Below are 23620 nucleotides of genomic sequence, written 5' to 3'. Positions count from 1 at the left end.
AAGATGAAAAGGCAGATGGCTATGTACCAGATGAAGGAACAAGATAAAACCCCAGAAAAACGACTAAATGAAGTGGAGATAGGCAACATTCCAGAAAAAGAATTCAGAATAATGATAGTGAAGATGATCCAGGACCTCGGAAAAAGAATGGAGGCAAAGATCGAGAAGATGCAAGAAATGTTTAACAAAGACCTAGAAGAATTAAAGAACAAACAAACAGAGATGAACAATACAATATCTGAAATGAAAGCTACATTAGAAGGAATCAATAGCAGAATAACTGAGGCAGAAGAACGGATAAGTGACCTGGAAGACAGAATGGTGGAATTCACTGCCATGGAACAGAATAAAGAAAAAAGAATGAAAAGAAATGAAGACAGCCTAAGAGACCTCTGGGACAACATTAAAAGCAACAACATTCGCATTATAGGGGTCCCAGAAGGAGAAGAGGGAGAGAAAGGACCTGAGAAAATATTTGAAGAGATTATAGTCGAAAACTTCCCTAACATGGGAAAGGAAATAGCCACCCAAGTCCAGGAAGCGCAGCGAGTCGCATACAGGATAAACCCAAGGAGAAACAGGCCGAGACACATAGTAATCAAATGGGCAAAAATTAAAGACAAAGAAAAATTATTGAAAGCAACAAGGGAAAAACGACAAATAACATACAAGGGAACTCCCATAAGGTTAACAGCTGATTTCTCAGCAGAAACTCTACAAGCCAGAAGGGAGTGGCATGATATTCTTAAAGTGATGAAAGGGAAGAACCTACAACCAAGATTACTCTACCCGGCAAGGATCTCATTCAGATTCAATGGAGAAATCAAAAGCTTTACAGACAAGCAAAAGCTAAGAGAATTCAGCACCACCAAACCAGCTCTACAACAAATGCTAAAGGAACTTCTCTAAGTGGGAAACACAAGAGAAGAAAAGGAGCTACAAAAACAAACCCAAAACAACTAAGAAAATGGTCATAGGAACATACATATCGTTAATCACCTTAAACGTGAATGGATTAAATGCTCCAACCAAAAAACACAAGCTTGCTGAATGGATACAAAAAAAAGACCCATATATATGCTGTCTACACGAGACCCACTTCAGACCTAGGGACACATACAGACTGAAAGTGAGGGGATGGAAAAAGATAGTCCATGCAAATGGAAATCAAAAGAAAGCTGGAGTAACAATACTCATATCAGATAAAATAGACTTTAAAATAAAGAATGTTACAAGAGACAAGGAAGGACACTACATAATGATCAAGGGATCAATCCAAGAAGAAGATATAACAATTATAAATATATATGCACCCAACATAGGAACACCTCAATACATAAGGCAACTGCTAACAGCTCTAAAAGAGGAAATCAACAGTAACTCAATAATAGTGGGGGACTTTAACACCTCACTTACACCAATGGACAGATCATCCAAAATGAAAATAAATAAGGAAACAGAAGCTTTAAATGACACAATAGACCAGATAGATTTCATTGATATTTATAGGACATTCCATCCAAAAACAGCAGATTGCACTTCTCAAGTGCGCACGGAACATTCTCCAGGATAGATCACATCTTGGGTCACAAATCAAGCCTCAGTAAATTTAAGAAAATTGAAATCACATCAAGCATCTTTTCTGACCACAACGCTATGAGATTAGTAATGAAGTACAGGGAAAAAACCGTAAAAAACACAAACACATGGAGGCTAAACAATACATTACTAAATAACCAAGAGATCACTGAAGAAATCAAAGAGGAAATCAAAAAATACTTAGAAAAAAAATACTTAGAGACAAATGACAATGAAAACACGACGATCCAAAACCTATAGGATGCAGCAAAAGCAGTTCTAAGAGGGAGGTTTATAGCTATACAAGCCTACCTCAAGAAACAAGAAAAATCTCAAATAAACAATCTAACCTTGCACCTAAAGGAACTAGAGAAATAAGAACAAACAAAACCCAAAGTTAGTAGAAGGAAAGAAATCATAAAGATCAGAGCAGAAGTAAATGAAATAGAAACAAAGAAAACAATAGCAAAGATCAATAAAACTAAAAGCTTGTTCTTTGAGAAGATAAACAAAATTGATAAACCATTAGCCAGACTCATCAAGAAAAAGAGGGAGAGTACTCAAATCAATAAAATTAGAAATGAAAAAGGAGAAGTTACAACAGACACCGCAGAAATACAAAGCATCCTAAGAGACTACTACAAGCAACTCTATGCCAATAAAATGGACAATCTGGAAGAAATGGACAAATTCTTAGAGAGGTATAACCTTCCGAGACTGAACCAGGAAGAAATAGAAAATATGAACAGACCAATCACAAGTAATGAAATTGAAACTGTGATTAAAAATCTTCCAACAAACAAAAGTCCAGGACCAGATGGCTTCACAGTTGAATTCTATCAAACATATAGAGAAGAGCTAACACCTATCCTTCTCAAACTCTTCCAAAAAATTGCAGAGGAAGGAACACTCCCAAACTCATTCTATGAGGCCACCATCGCCCTGATACCAAAACCAGACAAAGATACTACAAAAACAGAAAATTACAGACCAATATCACTGATGAATATAGATGCAAAAATCCTCAAGAAAATACTAGCAAGCAGAATTCAACAACACATTAAAAGGATCATACAACATGATGAAGTGGGATTTATCCCAGGGATGCAAGGATTCTTCAATATACACAAATCAATCAATGTGATTCACCATATTAACAAATTGAAGAGTAAAAACCATGTGATCATCTTAATAGATGCAGAAAAAGCTTTTGACAAAATTCAATACCCATTTATGATAAAAACTCTCCAGAAAGTGGGAACCTTTTCCCCAGAAAGTGGGAACCTTTTCCCAGTAGGTAGAGGGAACCTACCTCAACATAATAAAGGCAATATACAACAAACCCACAGCAAACATCATTCTCAATGGTGAAAAACTGAAAGCATTTCCTCTAAGATCAGGAACAAGACAGGGATGTCCACTCTCACCACTATTATTCAACATAGTTTTGGAAGTCCTAGCCACGGCAGTCAGAGAAGAAAAAGAAATAAAAGGAATACAAATTGGAAAAGAAGAAGTAAAACTGTCACTGTTTGCAGATGACATGATACTATACATAGAGAATCCTAAAGATGCCACCAGAAAACTACTAGAGCTAATCATGAATTTGGTAAAGTTGCAGGATACAAAATTAATGCACAGAAATCTCTTGCATTCCTGTACACTAATGATGCAAAATCTGAAAGAGAAATTAAGGAAATACTCCCATTTACCATTGCAACAAAAAGAATAAAATACCTAGGAATAAACTTGCCTAGGGAGACAAAAGACCTATATGCAGAAAACTATAAGACACTGATGAAAGAAGTTAAAGATGATACCAACAGATGGAGAGATATACCATGTTCTTGGATTGGAAGAATCAATATTATGAAAATGACTGTACTACCCAAAGCAATCTACAGATTCAATGCAATCCCTATCAAGTTACCAATGGCGTTTTTTACAGAACTAGAACAAAAACTCTTAAGATTTGTAGGGAGACACAAAAGACCCAGGATAGCCAGAGCAGTCTTGAGGGAAAAAAGCGGAGCTGGAGGAATCAGACTCCCTGACTTCAGACTATACTACAAAGCTACAGTAATCAAGACAATATGGTACTGGCACAAAAACAGAAACATAGATCAATGGAACAAGATAGAAAGCCCAGAGATAAACCCACGCACCTATGGTCAGCTAATCTATGACAAAGGAGGCAAGGACATACAATGGAGAAAAGACAGTCTCTTCAATAAGTGGTGCTGGGAAGACTGGACAGCTACATGTAAAAGAATGAAATTAGAACACTCCCTAACACCATACACAAAAATAAACTCAAAATGGATTAGAGACCTAAATGTAAGACCGGACACTATAAAACTCTTAGAGGAAAACATAGGAAGAACACTCTTTGACATAAATCACAGCAAGGTATTTTTTGATCCACCTCCTAGAGTAATGGAAATAAAAACAAAAATAAACAAATGGGACCTAATGAAACTTCAAAGCTTTTGCACAGCAAAGGAAACCATAAACAAGATGAAAAGACAACCCTTAGAATGGGAGAAAATATTTGCAAATGAATCAACGGACAAAGGATTAATCTCCAAAATATATAAACAGCTCATGCAGCTCAATATTCAAAAAACAAACAACCCAATCCAAAAATGGGCCAAAGACCTAAATAAACATTTCTCCAAAGAAGACATACAGATGGCCAAGAAGCATATGAAAAGCTGCTCAGCATCACTAATTATTAGGGAAATGCAAATCAAAACTACAATGAGGTACCACCTCACACCAGTTAGAATGGCATCATCAGAAGATCTACAAACAACAAATGCTGGAGAGGGTGTGGAGAAAAGGGAACCCTCTTGCACTGTTGGTGGGAATGTAAATTGATACAGCCACTATGGAGAACAGTATGGAGGTTCCTTAAAAAACTAAAAATAAAATTACCATATGATCCAGCAATCCCACTACTGGGCATATACCCAGAGAAAACCATAATTCAAAAGGACACATGCACCTCAATGTTCCTTGCAGCACTATTTACAATAGCCAGGTCATGGAAGCAACCTAAATGTACATCAACAGACGAATGGATAAAGAAGATGTGATACATATATACAATGGAATATTACTCAGCCATAAAAAGGAACGAATTTGGGTCATTTGTTGAGACGTGGATGGATCTAGAGACTGTCATACAGAGTGAAGTAAGTCAGAAAGAGAAAAACAAATATCGTATATTAACGCATATATGCGGAACCTAGAAAAATGGTACAGATGAACCAGTTTGCAAGGCAGAAATTGAGACACAAATGTAGAGAACAAACATATGGACACCAAAGGGGGAAAGCGGCAGGCGGTTGGGGGTGGGGTGTGATGAATTGGGCGATTGGGATTGACATGTATACACTGATGTGTATAAAATTGATGACTAATAAGAACCTGCTATATAAAAAAATTAAATTAAAAAATTTAGAAAAGAAAAAAAAAAGAATGGGGGAAAGGCAATATCAAAAAGACATGGGCTGAGAATTTTCCAAGAATTAGAAGACTTGATTGTTCAAATTGAAGAAAGCTGACTCATGAGCAAAATAAATCAATAGCAATCCTTATGTAAACACAGGACACTAGAGACAAAGACAAAGGTCACCTATGGAGAAAAAAAGTATTAAACTGGTATCTTGTCATTGAGACTAGAAGCTAGAAAACACTGGAATAATATCTTTAAAGTTCTGAGAGGAAATAACTGGTACACCAGAATTCTATTCCCAGCTAAACTAACACAGAATATTGAGGATAGGATAAAAACATGTTCAGCTAGTCAGAAGACTGAGAACGTGTCTCTCAGTGACTCTTTCTGAAAGCATCATTAAATGTAGTAACTCAATAAGAAGGAAATTGGAATCGTAAGAAATAAATGGAATGCAAGAAGCAGTGGTGCTCAAGTAAGCAAAGCAGGTTTACTGGGGAAAAAGAGAGTTAAAAAGCTGGAGGTTTAGCAAGTATGGTCATGGATCTGTATATTTAGGCTTAATATTTCATAGATGGAGGAGTCCTGTGTGCTGATAAGTTTCATGTAGCCTCAAGGGTGGTTGACTAGAGTGAGCAGCCTGAAGATCATTTGATCCCAGAAAGTCAAGAAGTTTTGAAACTAAGATATGGGAGGGACCATGTATTATACTGATTATTTTCCTCCACTGCATCCCAAATAGATTCTCCAGTCTTCTCTCAGTGCTGCTTTGGATATGCAAGACTGACCCCTATGAACTGTGTCATGCAGGTGTCCTTGCTAGCTGGCTTTATGTGGAGTTTGACAAATTGGAGTCACTGGCCAAAAATCAGTGTGAGTGAAAGAGAGAACAGAGTTCCTTCCCATTCTCTCCCTGCTTCAGCATTGCTTCTCTAGTAGCATATGTGTCTCTCCATGACTAGAGTTCCCACTAATGGCCCGTTTTCCATGGATCCAGCTCTCACTGGGCTCAGATAACTCTCTTTCTTCTTCTTGCATTTTGGCCCTATGAATAACAGATTTTTACCACCATTGATTTCTAGGTAATATCAGGAGATAATTCTCCACGGGTCTCTCATGTTTTTGTACATCTTGTGAGTAAGATACTAAATGCCCTTTGTTGCTGATGATCTTTTCAAGGATGTTTGTATACCGAATAGCCTTGGAAAGTGAAGATAGTGTCTCTCTCTGGAGCAAAAGGCAGTCATACTCACTGTCCAGTGTAATGAAGGTAACGTCTCCCTCTGAAGCAAAGGGCAGACATGCCTACTGCCCATTATAAAAGATTGCGTTTCCTAAACTCAGGGTTTCCTGGCCTGTAATTGAACCCATCGCATGTGCAGTTGTTATCTGGCCCCCTTCGTGTCACTCTGGGGGAGTTGGGGCTTAGATAACCAAAACAAAAATACTGATGCTCTGGCTACTGTTATTGCTATGTGTAGTCAACCATCCTTCATCTTTGACCCAGGAGTGTCATGTCTTCAATCACTGCCCATGAAGCTGTAACAGGCTATCTCATTAGCTTTCAAATAGGGTAAAATCTCAAATCCCTAACAGTTCTTGACAGGTACTTGGCATTTCTTGTTTGTTCCCTTAAACCTGACAGTACTTCTAAAGATGGTTCTTTCACAAAACCCATCTCATTGAATTCTATTTCCTGCTGGGCTCCTGCCTGATATATCTAGATAGTTTGAAATCTCTATGGTCAGTTAATTTATGACAAAGGAGGCAAGAATATACAATGGAGAAAAGACAGGCTCTTCAATAAGTGGTACTGGGAGAAGTGGACAAATACGTGTAAAAGAATGAAATTAGAACATTTTCTAACACCATACACAGAAACAAACTCAAAATGGATTAAAGACCTAAATGTAAGACTGGATACCATAAAACTCCTAGAGGGAAACATAGGCAGAACACTCTTTGACATAAATCACAGCAATATCTTTTTGGATCCATCTCCTAGAGTAGTGGAAATAAAAACAAAAATAAATCAGTGGGACCTAATTAAACTTAAAAGCTTTTGCACAGCAAAGGAAACCATAAACAAAACAAAAAGACAACCTACGGGGGGGTGGGGGGAGGAAGAGGAGCTTGTTTTTTAGTGTGATATTTACCTAGCGATAATAAACTGAAAATCTTTTGCCAAAAAAAAAAAGACAACCTACAGAATGGGAAAAAATATTTGCAAATGATGCGACCAAGAAGAGATTAATCTCCAAAATATACAAATAGTTCATACAGCTCAATATCAAAAAACCAAATAACCCAGTCAAAAAATAGACAGAAGATCTAAATAGACATCTCCAAATAAGACATACAGATGGCCAAAGGCACATGAAAAGATGCTGAACCTTGCTAGTTATTAGAGAAATGCAAATCAAAACTACGATGAGTTATCACCTCACACTGGTCAGAATGGCCATCATCAAAAAGTCTACAAATAAATGCTGGAGAGGGTGTGGAGAAAAAGGAACCCTCCTACACTGTTTGTGAGAATGTAAACTGGTACAGCCACTATGGAGAACAGTGTGGAGGTTCCTTAAAAAACTAAAAAGTAGAGCAATCCCACTCCTGGGCATATATCCAGAGAAAACCATAACCGAAAAGACATGCACCCCAATGTTCACTGCAGCACTATTTACAATAGCCAAGACATGGAAGCAGCCTAAATGTCCATTGACAGATAAATAGATAAAGAAGATGCAGTATATATATATACACTGGAATATTACTCAGCCATAAAAAGAATGAAATAATGCCATTTGCAGCAACATGGATGGGCCTCGTGATTATCATACTAAGTGAAGTAAGTCAGACATGGAAAGACAAATATCACATGATATTGCTTATATGTGGAATCTAAAATAAAAATGATACAAATAAACTTATATACAAAACAGAAATAGACCCACAGGCATAGAAAATAAACTTATGGTTACCGAAGGGGAAGGGGGGTATAAATTAGGAGTTTGCCATTACCATATACACAGTAATATATATATATATATATAAAATAGATAAACAACAAGGACCTACTGTATAGCACAGGGAACTATATTCAATATTTTGTAATAATCTATAAGGGAAAAGAATCTGAAAAAGAATATATGTCTGTTAGATTTACTTTCATGCCTTTCCAAGCAGATTATAAAGCCCTTTATAACGGAGACTATTCTGTGTATCTTTGAAAGCTGAGAACCTATCGGAGAGCTGACATCTGGTTAGCAATCAATACATTTGGTTGAATAAGGGGAAAAGATCAAATGACACTTAATGGGTGGTTCGAGAGGGCTATGAAAACACATTTTATCTTCAATATAGTTTAAAAAAATTTATTGTAAAATATATATAACATGAAATTTACCATTTTAACCATTTTTAAGTATAAAATTCAGTGATATTAAGTACATTTAAATTGTTGTGCAACCATTACCACTAACCCTTTCCAGAACTCCTTCATTATCCCAAACAGAAACTCTGTACACATTAAACAATAATGCCTCATTCTACCTTCCCCACAGCCCTTGGTCACCTCTAATCTACTTTCTGTTTCTGTGAATTTGCCTATTCTTGGTAACTCATGTAAGTGGAATTATATGGTATCTGTCCTTTTGTATCTGTATTATTTCACTTAGCATTGTGTTTTCAAGGTTCATCTATGTTGTAGCATGTACCAGAATTTCATTCATTTTCAAGGCTCAAAAATATTCCATTGTATGTATCTGCTACATTTTGTTATCCATTCATCTGTTGATGGACACTTGGATTGTCTCCACCTTTCGGCTATTGTGAATAATGTTGCTATGAACATTGGTGTACAAGTATCTGTTTGAGTCCTTGGTTTCAATTCTTTTGGATACGTACCTAGAAGTGGAATTGCTGGATCATATGGTAGTTCTGTTTACCTTTTTGAGGAACCATCATACCGTTTTCCACAGTGGCTGCACCATTTTACATTTCCACCAGCAATAAACAAGGGTTCCAATTTTTCCACATCCTCACAAACACTTGTAATTTTCTTTCTGGTTTTTTTTTTTTTTTAAATTATTTATTTATGGCTGTGTTGGGTCTTCGTTTCTGTGCGAGGGCTTTCTCCAGTTGCGGCAAGTGGGGGCCACTCTTCATTGCGTTGCGCGGGCCTCTCACTGTCGCGGCCTCTCTTGTTGAAGAGAGCCATAATCTCCAAAATATACAAATAGTTCATACAGCTCATACAGCTGCGCCTCTGGAGCACAGGCTCCAGACGCGCAGGCTCAGTAATTGTGGCTCACGGGCCTAGTTGCTCCGCGGCATGTGGGATCTTCCCAGACCAGGGCTTGAACCCGTGTCCCCTGCATTGGCAGGCAGATTCTCAACCACTGCGCCACCAGGGAAGCCCTCTTTCTGTTTTTTTTTTTTTTCTTTTCTTGTTGGGTATTATCCATTCTTTTGAATATTAAGTACAGTTGACCCTTGAAAATTCGCAGTGAAAATCTGCTTATAACTTTATGCTTGGTCCTCCAAATCTGCTGTTTAACATCTAAGCATTCAAACAACCTTGATTGTGCAGTACTGTAGCATGTATTTACTGATAAATATACACAATTCAAGACCTGTGCAATTCAAACCCATGCTGTTCAAGGATCAACTGTTGTATCTCCTTGTGGTTTTGATTTGCATTTCTCAAATGGCTAGTGATGTTAAACATCTTTCCATGTGCTTGTTGGCCAATCGTATATCTTCTTCAGATAGATGTCTTTTCAAGTATTTCACCTATTTTTAAATTCTTTTTCTGTGTGTGAGTGATTCAATTGCAGGAATTCTTTATATATTCTGGGTATATGATATATGATTGACAAATATTTTCTCCCTTTTTGTGAGCTACCATTTCACTCGCTCAGTAGTGTCCTTTGATTCACAAAAGTTTTAAATTTTAATGAAGTCCAGTGTATCTACTTTTTCTTTTGTGACCAACAAAAACAGGTGTCATAGCTAAGAAATCATTGCCAAATACAATTCACGAAGTTTTTGTATGTTTTCTTCTAACAGTTTTATAGTTTCAGCTCTTATATTTAGGTTTTTGACCCATTTTGAGTTAATTTTTACATATGATGTGAAATAAGGATCCAACTTCATTCTTTTCCATGTGGATATCCATTTTTCCCAGCACCATTTGTTGAAAAGATCGTCCTTCCCCCATTGAATAGTCTTGGCACCCTGTTCTAAATCATTTGACCATGTGAAGGTTTTTTTCTGGGGTGTCTATTCTATTCCATTGGTCTACATGTCTTTATGCTAGTACCACACTGTTTTGATTACTGTGTCTTTGTAGTAAGTTTTGAAATCAAGAAGAGTGTGAAACCTCCAACTTTGTTTTTCTTTTCAAGATTGTTTTGACTATTTGGGGTCCATTGGGATTCTATATGTATTTTAGAATGAATTTTCTATTTATGCAAAAAAAGTCATTGTAATTTTAATAGGAATATCATTGAATCTATAGATTGCTTTTGGTAGTGTTGATGTCTTAACAATATTGAGTTTTCTGATCCATGAACATTGGATGTCTTTCTATTTATTTCTGTTTTTAATTTCTTTCGGCAACATTTTATTGTTGTAAGTGCACAGTTCTTTAGACTCTTTGGTTAAGTTTATTCCTAAGTATTTTATTTTTTTGATACTATTGTATATGAAATTAAAAAAATTTTCTTTTCAGATTAAATGTTGCTATTATATAGAAATACAGTATTTTTGAGTGTTGATTTTGTATCCTGCAAGTTTTCTGAATTTTTAACCAGTTTTAACAGTTTTTTTGTTATGTGTGGACTCTGTAGGTTTTCTACATATAATATCATGTTGTCTTCAAACACAGATAACTTTACTTTTCTTTTTCCAATTTGGATACCTTTTTCTTCCCTCCCTTCTTTCCTCCCTTCCTTCCTTCCCTCCTTCCTTCCTTCCTTCCTTCCCTTGTCTTTTATTCCTTCCCTTCTTCTTTTTTTCCTTCCTCCCCTCCTTTATTTCTTTCTTTCTCTCTCTCTCTCTTTCTTCCTCTCTCTCTCTCTCTTTCTTCCTTCCTTCCTTCCTTCTTTCCCTCCCTACCTCCCTCCTTCCTTGCTCCCTCCCTCCCTCCCTCCCTTCACCTAGTTGCTCTGGCTAGAACTTCCAACACTATTTTGAATAGAAGTAGCAAAAGTGAGCATCCTTGTGTTGTTCCTGATCTTAGAGGAAAAGCTTTCAGTCTTTCAGCATTGAGTAAGATGTTAGCTGTGGATATATATATATATATATATATATATATATATATATACATATAGGCTTTATCATGTTGAGTAAATTTCTTTCTATTCCTACTTCATTGATTGTATTTGTCATGAAAGGGTGTTGAATTTTGTCAAATGCCTTTTTTTTTTTTTGCATTAGTTGTGTTTTTTCCCCTTCATTCTATTAATTCAATTGATATCGTGTTCTACATTGGTTGATTTTCATGTGATGAACTATTCTTGCATTCTGGGAATAAAACTCACTAGGTCATGGTATATAACCCTTTTAAAATGCTGCTGAATTTGGTTTGCTAATTTGTTGAGGATTTTTTTTTTTTTAAAGAAAGTCACGTTCTTTTATTTATTTATTTATTTATTTATGACTGTGTTGAGTCTTTGTTTCTGTGCGAGGGCTTTCTCTAGTTGCGGCAAGTGGGGACCACTCTTCATCGCGGTGCGCGGGCCTCTCACCATCGCGGCCTCTCTTGCTGTGGAGCACAGGCTCCAGACGCGCAGGCTCAGTAATTGTGGCTCACGGGCCCAGTTGCTCCGTGGCATGTGGGATCTTCCCAGACCAGGGCTCGAACCCGTGTCCCCTGCATTGGCTGGCAGATTTTCAACCACTGCGCCACCAGGGAAGCCCGAATTTTTTTTTTAAATTTTTTTTTTATATTTATTTTTGGCTGTGTTGGGTCTTCGTTTCTGTGCGAGGGCTTTCTCTAGTTGCGGCAAGTGGGGGCCACTCTTCATCGCGGTGCGCGGGCCTCTCACTATCGCAGCCTCTCGTTGCGGAGCACAGGCTCCAGACGCGCAGGCTCAGTAGTTGTGGCTCACGGGCCCAATTGCTCCGTGGCATGTGGGATCTTCCCAGACCAGGGCTCGAACCCATGTCCCCTGCGTTGGCAGGCAGATTCTCAACCACTGTGCCACCAGGGAAGCCCTGTTGAGGATTTTTGCATCAGTATTCTTAAGGGATGTGCGTCTGTAGTTTTCTGTAGTATCATTTTTTGGCTTTGATATCAGGGTAATGATAGCCTCATAGAATGAGTTAGGAAGTATTCCCTCCTCTTCAATTTTTGTGAAGAATTTAAGAAGGACTTGTGTTCATTTTTCTTAAGTGTTTGGTAGAATTCACCAGTGAGCCATCTGATCTTGGGCTTTTCTTTGTTGAGAGATTTTTTTTTTAAATAAATTTATTTATTTATTTATTTTTATTTTTGGCTGCATTGGGTCTTCATTGGGTCTTCGTTGCTGTGTGCGGGCTTTCTCTAGTTGCAGTGAGTGGGGACTACTCTTCGTTGTGGTGCACAGGCTTCTCATTGCAGTGGCTTCTCTTGTTGCGGAGCACGGGCTCTAGGTGCATGGGCTTCAGTAGTTGTGGCACATGGGCTCAGTAGTTGTGGCTCATGGGCCTTAGAGCACAGGCTCAGTAGTTGTGGCGCATGGAATTAGTTGCTCTGCGGCATGTGGGATCTTCCCAGATCAGGGCTCGAACCCGTGTCCCCTGAATTGGCAGGTGGATTCTTAACCACTGTGCCACCAGGGAAGCCCTCTTTGTTGAGAGATTTTGATTACTGATTCAATCTTCTTACTAATTATAGATCTATTCAGATTTTCTCTTTCTTCATGAGTCAGTTTTGGTAGGTTGTATATTTCTAGGAATTTGTCCACTTTATCTAGATTATCCAGTATGTTGGCATACAATTATTCATAGTATTCTCTTATAATCCTTTTTATCTCTGTAAAGTCAATAGTAATGTCCTTTCCCCCCAACCTTATTTAGTAATTTGAGTTTTCTCTTTTTTTTCTTATCCAATCTAGCTAAAGAGTTGTCAATTTTACTGATTTTTTTCAAAGCATCAACTTTTAGTTTTGTTGATTTTCTCTATTTTTTTTATTCTCTATTTTTCTCCACTCTAATCTTTATTATTTCCTTCTGTCTGTTAGTGTTGAGCTTCCCTGTTTGTCTTTTCTAGTTCTCTTAAGGTATAAGTTAGGTTATTTTTTTTTTTTTATAAATTTATTTATTTATTTTTGGCTGCATGGTTTGTTTGTTTTTTTTATTAATTAATTAATTTTTTTTTTTTATTTTTGGCTGTGTTGGGTCTTCGTTTCTGAGGGCTTTCTTTAGTTGCGGTGAGCGGGGGCCACTCTTCATCGCGGTGCGCGGGCCTCTCACTGTCGCGGCCTCTCTTGTTGCGGAGCACAGGCTCCAGACGCGCAGGCTCAGTAATTGTAGCTCATGGGCCCAGTTGCTCTACGGCATGTGGGATCTTCCCAGACCAGGCCTCGAACCTGTGTGCCCTGCATTGGCAGGCAGATTCTCAACCACTGCGCCACCAGGGAAGCCCTAAGTTAGGTTATTGATTTGAGATCTTTCTCCTTTTTTTAATGTAAATTTTTACGGCTGCAAATTTCCCTTTTAATACTACTTTTTCTGCATCCCACAAATTTTGATATGTTGTGTTTTCATTTTCATTTTTATCAAGGTATTTTCTAATTTCTAATTTCTCTTCTTTATCCCTTTGGATATTTAAGAGTATGTTGTTTAATTTCCACATAATTTTGAATTTTCTAATTTGCCTTCTATTTTGATTTCCAGTTTCATTCTATTTTGATAGGAAGATACTCTGCATGACTTCAATCTTTTTAAATTTATTAAGAATTGTTTTGTCATCTAACATATGGTCTATCTTGGAGAATGTTCCATGTGCACTTGAGAAAAGTGTGTATTCTGTTGTTGCTAGAGTTTTCTGCATATATATGTATATATATATTTAGTTTATGGTGTTGTTTAAGCCCTCTATTCCTTATTAATCTTATGTCTGGTTGTTCTATTCATTACTGAAGGTAGGGTTTGTAGTGTCCAACTATTTTTGAAGGACTATTTCTCCTTTCAATTCTGTCAAGGTTTTCTGCATATAGTCTTTGGCCCTGCTGTTTGGTGCATCTGTGCTTGTAATTATTATATCTTCCTGATGAATTGACCCTTTTATAGATATATAATATCTTATATAGTCCTTATTTGTCTCTTGTAACAGTCTTTGACTTAATGTCTATTTTGTCTAACAAATATAGCCACCCTAGCACTCTTTGGATTATTGTTTGCATGGGATATCTTCTTCCACCGTTTCACTTTCAGCCCACTTGTGTTTTTGGATATAAAGTGAATCTGTTTTAGACATTATATAGTTGGATCATGTTTTTAAATCAATTCTGCCAGTCTTTGCCTTTTTTTTTTTTTTTTTAAACTGAGGGTTTTTTTTGTTTTTTTTTTTAACAAAGTAACCATTTTATTTATTTATTTATTTTTGGCTGTGCTGGGTCTTCGGTTTGTGCGAGGGCTTTCTCTAGTTGCGGCAAGTGGGGGCCACTCTTCATCGCGGTGCGGGGACCGCTCTTTATCGCGGTGCGCGGGCCTTTCACTATCGCGGCCCCTCCCGTTGCGGGGCACAGGCTCCAGACGCGCAGGCTCAGTAGTTGTGGCTCACGGGCCCAGCTGCTCCGTGGCATGTGGGATCTTCCCAGACCAGGGCTCGAACCCGTGTCCCCTGCATTAGCAGGCAGACTCTCAACCACTGCGCCACCAGGGAAGCCCCAGTCTTTGCCTTTTGATTGAAGAGTTTAATCCATTTACATCTAAAGCAGTTACTGATAATGAAGGAGTTATTTCCATCATTTTGCTATTTGGTTTTTGTATGTCTGTTAGCTTTTTTGTTCCTCATTTACTCCATTATTGCTTTCTTCTGTGTTATGTTCATTTTTTTTGGTAGTCACACATTTTGATTCCCTTCTCATTTCCTTTTGTGTATATTCTCTAGCTATATTTTTGTGGCTATAATCATGATCACATTTAACATCCTAAATTTATAACAACCTAATTTGAATTGACACCAGCTTAATTTCAACTGCATACAAAAACTCTACTCCTATATAGGTCTGTCTTCCCCTGCCACTTTATGTTATTGATGTCACAAATTACATCTTTATCTATTATGTGCCTATAATAGTTTCCTGATGCTACTCTAAAAAATTATCACAAATTGGGTCACTTAAATAAGAGAAATTTATTGTCTCACAGGTATGGAGGCTAGAAGTCCGAGATCAACATGTCAGCAAGTTGCTATCTTTTGAGGCTGTGAGAGAGAATCTGTTCCATGCCTCTTACTTAGCTTCAGGTGGTCTCCTGACAATCTTTGTTGCTCCTTGGCTTGTAGAAACATCACCCTGATCTCTGCCTTCATCTTCATATAGCATTCTCCTCATATGCCTCTCTCAAATTTCCCCTTTTTATAGGGACACCAGTCATATTGGATTAGGGGTCCACCCATTCCAGTATGACCTCATCTTAACTAATTATATCTGCAATGACCTTATGTCCAAATAAGATCACATTCTGAGGTACTGAGGATTAGGACTTCAACTATTAATTGGTGGTGGTGGGGGGGGGGACATAATACCACCCATAACAGTGCCCAGTAACATAGCTCTGTAATTATTCTTTATGCATTTTTTCTTTTAAACCCTTTATCAGAGACCTTTATTTCTTGATACAGCTTCAATTTACTGAATAACATCCTTTCATTTTAACCTGAAAGACTCCCTTTAGCATTTCTGGTAGGGCAAGCCTAGTGGTCATCAGTTTCCTCAGCTTTTGTTTATCTAGGAATGTCTTAATTTTTCCTTTATTTTTGAAGGAAAGTTTTGCCAGCTATAGAATTCTTGGTTGACAGGTTTATCTTTCAGTACTTTAAAGATTTTATCCCATGTCTTTCTGGCCTCCAGGGTTTGTTGTGAAAAATTGGCTGATATTGTTATTGAGAATCCCTAGTATATGATGATGATTCACTTTTCTCTTGCTGCTTTTAAGACTCTCTCTTTATCTTTGGACAGTTTGCTTATATGTCTTGGTTGGGTCTTTTTGAGTTTGTCCTATTTGGAGTCCATCAGGCTTCTTACAGTTGTAGGTTTATTTATTTCATCGAAGTTGAGATGTTTTGCCATTATTTCTTCAAATAATCTCCACCCCCCTCTTGTCTCTTCTGGGACTCTCATAATGTGTATGTTGGTATACTTCATGATCCCTTAGTTCACTTTTCTTCATTGTTTTTGTTTCTGCACCTCAGACTCTATGATTTTGATTGTCTTATTTTCAAGCTTGCTGATTCTTTCTTCTCTTTGCTCAAATCTGCTGTTGAATCCCTCCAGTGAAATTTTCATTTCAATTACTTTAATTTACAGCTCCACAATTTCTGTTTGGTTCCTTTTTATAATTTCTGTTGATATTCTCATTTTATCTATACATCATTTTCCCTGGTTTCCTTTAGTTCCTTATCCATGTTTTCCTTTAGGTCTTTGAGCATATTTAAGTTTCATCTAGTAATTCTGATGTCTGGGCTTCCTCAGGAATGGTTTCTGTGAATTGATTTTGTTCCTTTGAATGTTTGCCCATTTCTGTCTATGCCTTGCAATCTTCTTTTGCTGAAAATTGGATATTTAACTATTATAATATGCTAACTCTGGGGACCTCCCTGGTGGTCCAGTGGTTAAGACTCCATGCTTCCACTGCAAGGGTGCGGGTTCAATCCCTGGATGGGGAACTAATATCCCATATGCCAGGGGCATGGCCAAATATATGATGACTCTGGAAATCACATTCTTCCCCTTTCCCAGGGTTTGCTGGTTTTGTTGTTGTTATTGTTGTTGAAGGCTATAATAGTCTGTTTGTTTTGAGTGATTTCCTAACTATTTTTGCAGAGGCTATTGCTGGTCAGATGTGATCACTGAAGTCTGTTCCTTTAGCTCATATTCAGCTCAAAATCAGATGTTTTGATAGAAATTTTCTTGAGTGCCAGGAACTCTTCCAGTGTTTGCAGATTGGCTCTGTACTAGGGCATTCCTTCAATACTTAGCTAGGCTAGTTCTGAGGCTAGCAATCAGTCTGAGGTAAAATCTTAAGGTCTTCTCAGCAATTTTCTGAGCATGCATCTTGCCTGGGTGTGCATATGGCTTCCTAAATCCCCCCATATTTTTGGTTGCTTTCAAATGTCCTAGACTCCCAGTCTTACCCCAGATTTTCCTCTGCACTTTAGAAGGTCTATTGTATGTTTCCACCTATAATTTCTTGCTCCAGGAGTCTGTGGGTCTATAGTCATTTGCAAGTTTTATGAGTAGTGTCCACCACTTTTACCACCTGATTTCTGAGTTAGACATAACAGAGACAGGCTCTTGTGTTAGTCCTTCAGGTATCCACCAGACAGTTTAAATGTACACAATAATTTGCAAATAATTTCTGCTCTGCTTCTTCTAGTTTGAGGAATGATACTGGAAACCAGGTTGCTACCACTTCAAGACCAAAACCACTGCCATGCTGGGGAAGGGTGGAGTAAGGGTAACTAAAAATGCCACAGAACTTTCCTACCATTTTGAAGATGGCTTTTTCTTTTCTTTTTTAAAATTTATTTTATTTTTGGCTGCGTTGGGTCTTTGTTGCTGTGTGTAGGCTTTCTCTAGTTGCGGTGAGCAGGGGCTACTATTTGTTGCGGTGCGCGGGCTTCTCACTGCGGTGGCTTCTCTTGTTGCAGAGCACGGGCTCTAGGCCCGTGGGTTTCAGTAGTTGTAGCTCGCAGGCTCTAGAGTGCAGGATCAGTAGTTGTGGCGCACGGGCTTAGTTGCTCCGCGGCATGTGGGATCTTCCCAGACCAGGGCTTGAACCCATGTCCCCCGCATTGGCAGGCGGATTCTTAACCACTGCGCCACCAGGGAAGCCCCAAGATGGCTTTTTCTTGATTGGGTATTTGTTTGGTGGCTATAAAACTTTGAGTGTTTTCCAGAGCTCTAGTAAGATTAGTTCAGACAGTTTCTGCCTTTTTAAAAAACATTTCTGTTGGGGAATGAAAACTTGGAGCTTCCTAGGCTGCCATTTTGCTGAAGTCTTTTCTTTAACCCAGTTTTGCCTTCACTTGGACTTTCACCAAAGAGCATCAGAGCACTTGGCATGTAACCTAAGTGAAGGTGTGTGTAGTTACTAAAAAATGGTGGAGCAAAGACACTCTGAGCCACTGTAAGGAGGCTTGGAATAGGAACTTGCTTGGAGAGTTGAAATTTTATAGATGAGGAATCCACTAGGTTATTGGATGACAGTTGAGAACAGATAAGCTTATGAAATGAACTTCTGTCCAGGTAGTAAATTGCTCAGGGAGTTGGCGCTTGCTGACAGTGTGGGACAGCTGCAGTTATGTGCTACAAATGGTTGGGTCTGATTTCTGGATGCATATTAATTCCAGCTCTTGAAGGGTCTTGAGCAATGCCAAAAATGACCAAGTAGAAGAAAATGTGAAGATAATGATATGGCTGGTTCTGGTGCTGAATTAGATCCTCCCCTCAGAGCTCAGAGAATCTAATTCAATTCATTCCTAATGGTAACTGTCATATCAGCTTGTCCTAACCCTGACTGTGGTTCACAGCTGTATCTCAGAAGTGACTTGGGAGGAAAAGCTTTAGTAATTGTCTTCACCTCTCCATTTCTTCACTCTTTCTCCTATCATTAGTATCCCCTGCCTCTCCTCTCCTTTTTCTTCTCTGACTACTTATCCTCCTTTGCCTCCTACTACCTCAGTGAAAATATGTTCCAATCTGCTAAATGAATTCACATTAAAGTGCACATAGCCAATAAGTCTCTAGTGTAAACCTGTCCAGGGGCTGTTTGCATTTTAACAGAAGTCTGTATTTCAAGCTAAAAGAAAACATTTCTAATTGTGAAGCTCTAGGTATTAGCTGTTCCATAGGAAAGAGAATTTTTAGAGGACCTGGTTCTAACTCAGAATGTTTTTAAGGTATATTCTACTCTAGATAGTATAAAGAAATTCCCAATTATAAAGGGACTTTAGAGGATCAAATCTCTCCTCGCAATATGAAAAGACGCTCCGAGGCTGATTTGAATGTGACATCATTGGATAATGAGCTTTTACACCTTTCCAGCCCAAGATACCAAGGATAAAGCCAAAACCTTGATCATATTGAGAAGTCAGGTCAGGGAGATTTTCACCTTGCCACAGGAAAAGAAAGGCTGATGAGGAGGAATAGAACAGATCTAATTTAGAATCTTACCTGTTTTAGAAGATAGTAAGCAGCCTCCATACATTAATATGGCCTTTCTTCCCAGTCATCACCGGAAAACCTTTGGGATACAGTATACGAAGTGAGGAGCTGCCAGTGCTGGAAGGACGGGTCCCAGAAGGTAAGAGCCAAGAGCGGGAAGCACATTAACACTGATTGAATTTAACCTCTACCAGCCTCTGTTTCTTCCTCTGTAATGTGGGAACAGTAATATCAATTGAAGAGGGTTAGAACGCTTTTGACTGCAAATTATAAGAAGCCATATTGAACACATTAACATAAGTTAAAAATAAAAAAAGGAATTTGTAGGCTTTTATTCCTGGTTGTCCAAGGGCATTGGCTTTTGGGCAAGGCTGGATCCAAAGACCCAAATGATGCCTTTAAAACTTTTTGGCTCTCCATTTCTTAGCTCTGCTTGTTTTTGTTTGGCTTTTTCTCAGATAGTTTTAATTTTTGTGTCAGTTAAGAAGATCTAAAGAACTTATCTCCCAGCTTAACAATTCCAACAGAAAATCTTTTTCAAATATCATTCCCAGGGAAGATTATATTGCCTTGCTCAGGTCAGATGTCCAAACCCTAGCCTATTACCGTGTGTTGGGATTTTTGGATTGGCCAGCCTAGATCGCATATATAACACAGTATTTGGCCAGTGTACCATAATTGACTATCTCTCCAGGATCACATTGCATGAAGGGGGAGTTCCCTAAAGGATTCAAGAGACAGAGGATGGGAAAGTATGCTGGGCATGAAAATATGGTGGCTATTATAATCTACCAAACCTACCACTGTAGGTTAAAGAATCAAATGAGCAGACACAGGGAAGCTGTTTATAAACTATAATCATAATTAAAACGTCATTCAAATAATGATAAATACCATGTTCATTAAAATCAAGAAAGCTGCATCATATAACGATGGCTTTACAAATCAGTGGGAAAAGATGGACTATTCAACAGCTGTTGTGAGATAACTGGATGGAAAAACTGCAAGTCGGAGCCTCACCTCCCACCGTACACTAGCATATACTCTAAATGGATTAAAGATTTAAACGTAAAAGTGAAACCATAAAAGTGTCAGAAGAAAACGTGGTAAAACTCTTTTATAATCTTGGAATGAGGAAGGTCTTCCTAACCGTTACTTAATATTCTGAACTCATAAATAATATGACTGATAAATAAAACTACATCAAAATGAAACCTTTGCATGATGAAAAACATCATTTGAAAAAAAAAGTCAAAAGGCAGAAAACAAATAGAATAAAAGGCAGTGGGGTGTTGGAGATGGCCTGCACTGGCTCACAGGAGCTGATTATTAAATTTTAGAAATTTTGCAAGCTGGTTGTCAACCACAGCCATTATTTTAAATTAAGTTATATAAACTTATAATTAAATAAAGAATGATACAAAGGTAATATATGCTCAAAGACTCATCACTCTAATTGTTTAACTACATTTTGCTATCATCCATGCTCTTGGAGTGATTTACATCTGTTGTGTCTGTATCATGGAGATATTACATAATGGCCTGGTGTTGCACGTTTCTCCCCAACTCCACATTTAGTGATGTCATGTTGGTAGCTTGAAATTGGCTGTGGTGGGAATATTTACATCATGGAACTTGGCAAATGCTATAAACCAGGATTTATTTTCCCCAGAGACCATTACTAAACACTGACCAACACACCACTGGAAAAAAATTTTGAAACTCACATTACAGAGAAAGGGCTAATCTCCGTATATGTAATGTGCTTCTCATAAGCCAAGTATACAAAGACGATTAACCTAACAGAAACATAAGAAAGGTATGAAGTATCCATCCATTCATAGAAATAAAGAGGTGCTCTGTGTCACAAGAGAAATGCAAATAAAAACCATACTGAGGTATTATTTTTTACTTACTAGATTAGCAAAACTCTAAGTTTGATAAAACTCTGTTGGCAAGGTGGTGGGAAGACAGACATTTTTTTTTACATTGCTGGTGAGGACTTAAATTTACATAACCTCTTTGGAAGGCAATTTGGCAATATGTATATAAAATTACCAAGACATAAACTATTTGACCTAGCAATCCTATCTCTGGGAATTTATACTATTATATAGTATAGAGTGCTTTTGTTTTTTAATAGCAGAAGATTGGAAACAACACAAGTGTCTATCCACATGGGCTGGTTTAATAAACTGTGGAACATTTAAACAGTAGAATTGACTGGAACTGTAAAAAAAAAAAAAAAAAAAATTGAAGACACCAAATTGAACTTGAAGAATCTCCAAATTATATCTTTCCCTTCCATTTTATTGAGAAACAACTGACATAACATTGTATTAGTTTAAGATGTACAACATAATGATTTGATGTACGTATGTATTGCAAAATGATCACCATAATAGGTTTAGTTAACATCCATCACCTCACATAGTTACAATTATTTTTTCTTGTGATGGGAACTTTTAAGATCTACTCTCTTAGCAACTTTCCAATGTACAATACAGTATTGTTAACTATAGTCACCATGCTGTATGTTCTATCTCTAGAACTTACTTATCTTAGAACTAGAAGTTTGTACCTTTTGACTGCCTTCACCCCAGTTTCTCCACCCCGCCCCCAGCCTCTAGCAACCACCAACCTCTTCTCTGCTTCTATGAGTATGATTTTTTTTTTTAGATTTCCCATATAAAGGAGATCATGCAGTATTTGTCTTTCCTGTCTGACTCATTTCACTTAGCATGATGCCCTCAAGGTCCATCCATGTTATCACAAATGGCAGAATTTCCTTCTTTTTTATGGTAGAATAATATTCTATTGTATAAATATACCACATTACCCATTCATCAACTTATATTATTGAATGAAAAAAAGTAAGGTTAATATCAGAGTAGATGGTATGTTATCTTTTGCATAATAAAATAAAAATATAGTTGTATTTGATTTGCATAAACAAAGTCTGGAAGGAAAGTAATAAAAATGGTTACAGGACGTGGTTGCTGGGTGGGAACCAGTCAGGCAGAGAATAGGGTAAGAACAAGGCCTTGTGTTGCCTTTTTACACGAAAATGAATGTTGAACTATGTCAACATACTACCCTTTTACAAAATTAAATGACAGGAAACAAATAAAAACTTTATTGAAGAGCACTTGACATTCAATAAGAAGTTACTGAGTGCCTATCATGTGGCAGGCACTGTTCTAGGAGCTGCACCCAGAAGGTAGCACCATTTCATGTAAGTTGTGATGTGAAGCTGAAGAGTTCGTTATTGTCCTCAGCCACATAAACCACTCTTCAGATGCCATGTCTTCCATTGTGTCTGTCCAACGGTTTTCTCTTCTCCCTTTAGTCTCATATCCATGACCTCAACAGGGTCAAACTATCCCCAGGCCGTTCAGGTCTAGCAACAATTTAATGTTTGTGTTCTTCTCCGTGTAGATTCTCTGTTTTCACATCTTGGTCATCTTTCTTTTCTTTTTTTTTTAAACTTATTTTATTGAAGTATAGTTGATTTACAATGCTGTGGTAGTTTCTGCTGTACAGCAAATTGATGCAGTTATATATATTCTTTTTCATGTTCTTTTCCATTATGGTTTGTTCCAGGATATTGAATATAGTTCCCTGTGCTATACAGTAGGACCTTGTTGTTTATTCATCCTATATATAGGACATCTTTCTTCTTGACTATGTTGTTTAAGGTACTCAGTGGAAGATGTCATTTTAAAAGTCCAGGTCTTTAATTTTGTGGACAGTGAACAAAATAGACAAAAATCCCAGTGAATGTACATTCTAGTGGTGATCAGGGAAGGGCTTTCTGAGGAGGTGATGCTGAGCACAGACACGAGAGATATGAGGGAGTGTGCCTTGTCAGTATCTGGGGTTACGCTTGTCCGCTCATAATAATTACCATTATCGCTGCCCTCAAGGAGATTGCAAAACATTACATGTGCACATGCACATGCCCACACGCACACACACACACACACATGCTCATATTTACCATTATTTATGAGCACAGTAACGCTGCCAAACCACCTAATGGCCGTGTCCTGTCAATGGCATAATATCTGGTAACGATGATGGGTTTGGATGGAGCGAACCTCTTTTTGTCTCTTGCTCTGGCCCCAGTAAGCAAGGACACAGTTCACATTTGCTAAGCCTCTGGCTTAGATTGAGGGGTAAACCTCTGATCGTGGGGGCT

The 23620-nt window shown here is 37.8% G+C and overlaps 1 long non-coding RNA gene across 2 annotated transcripts in view; it reads left to right on the top strand.

The window, feature by feature from the left end:
- The window catches only part of LOC118899145, a 69676-nt gene that overhangs the window by 17550 nt on the left and 28506 nt on the right, over positions 1-23620 (top strand). For both annotated transcript variants that reach the window (XR_005020894.1, XR_005020893.1), the window contains exon 4: positions 19484-19558. This is a non-coding gene — a long non-coding RNA (uncharacterized LOC118899145). The remainder of the gene's footprint in view (positions 1-19483; positions 19559-23620) is intronic.

Source organism: Balaenoptera musculus, chromosome 8 (assembly GCF_009873245.2).
Source record: "Balaenoptera musculus isolate JJ_BM4_2016_0621 chromosome 8, mBalMus1.pri.v3, whole genome shotgun sequence".
NCBI classification, from domain to species: Eukaryota; Metazoa; Chordata; class Mammalia; order Artiodactyla; family Balaenopteridae; genus Balaenoptera; species Balaenoptera musculus.
The sequence above is the reverse complement of the archived record's forward strand: the minus strand, read 5'-3'. Positions and strand labels throughout refer to the sequence as shown.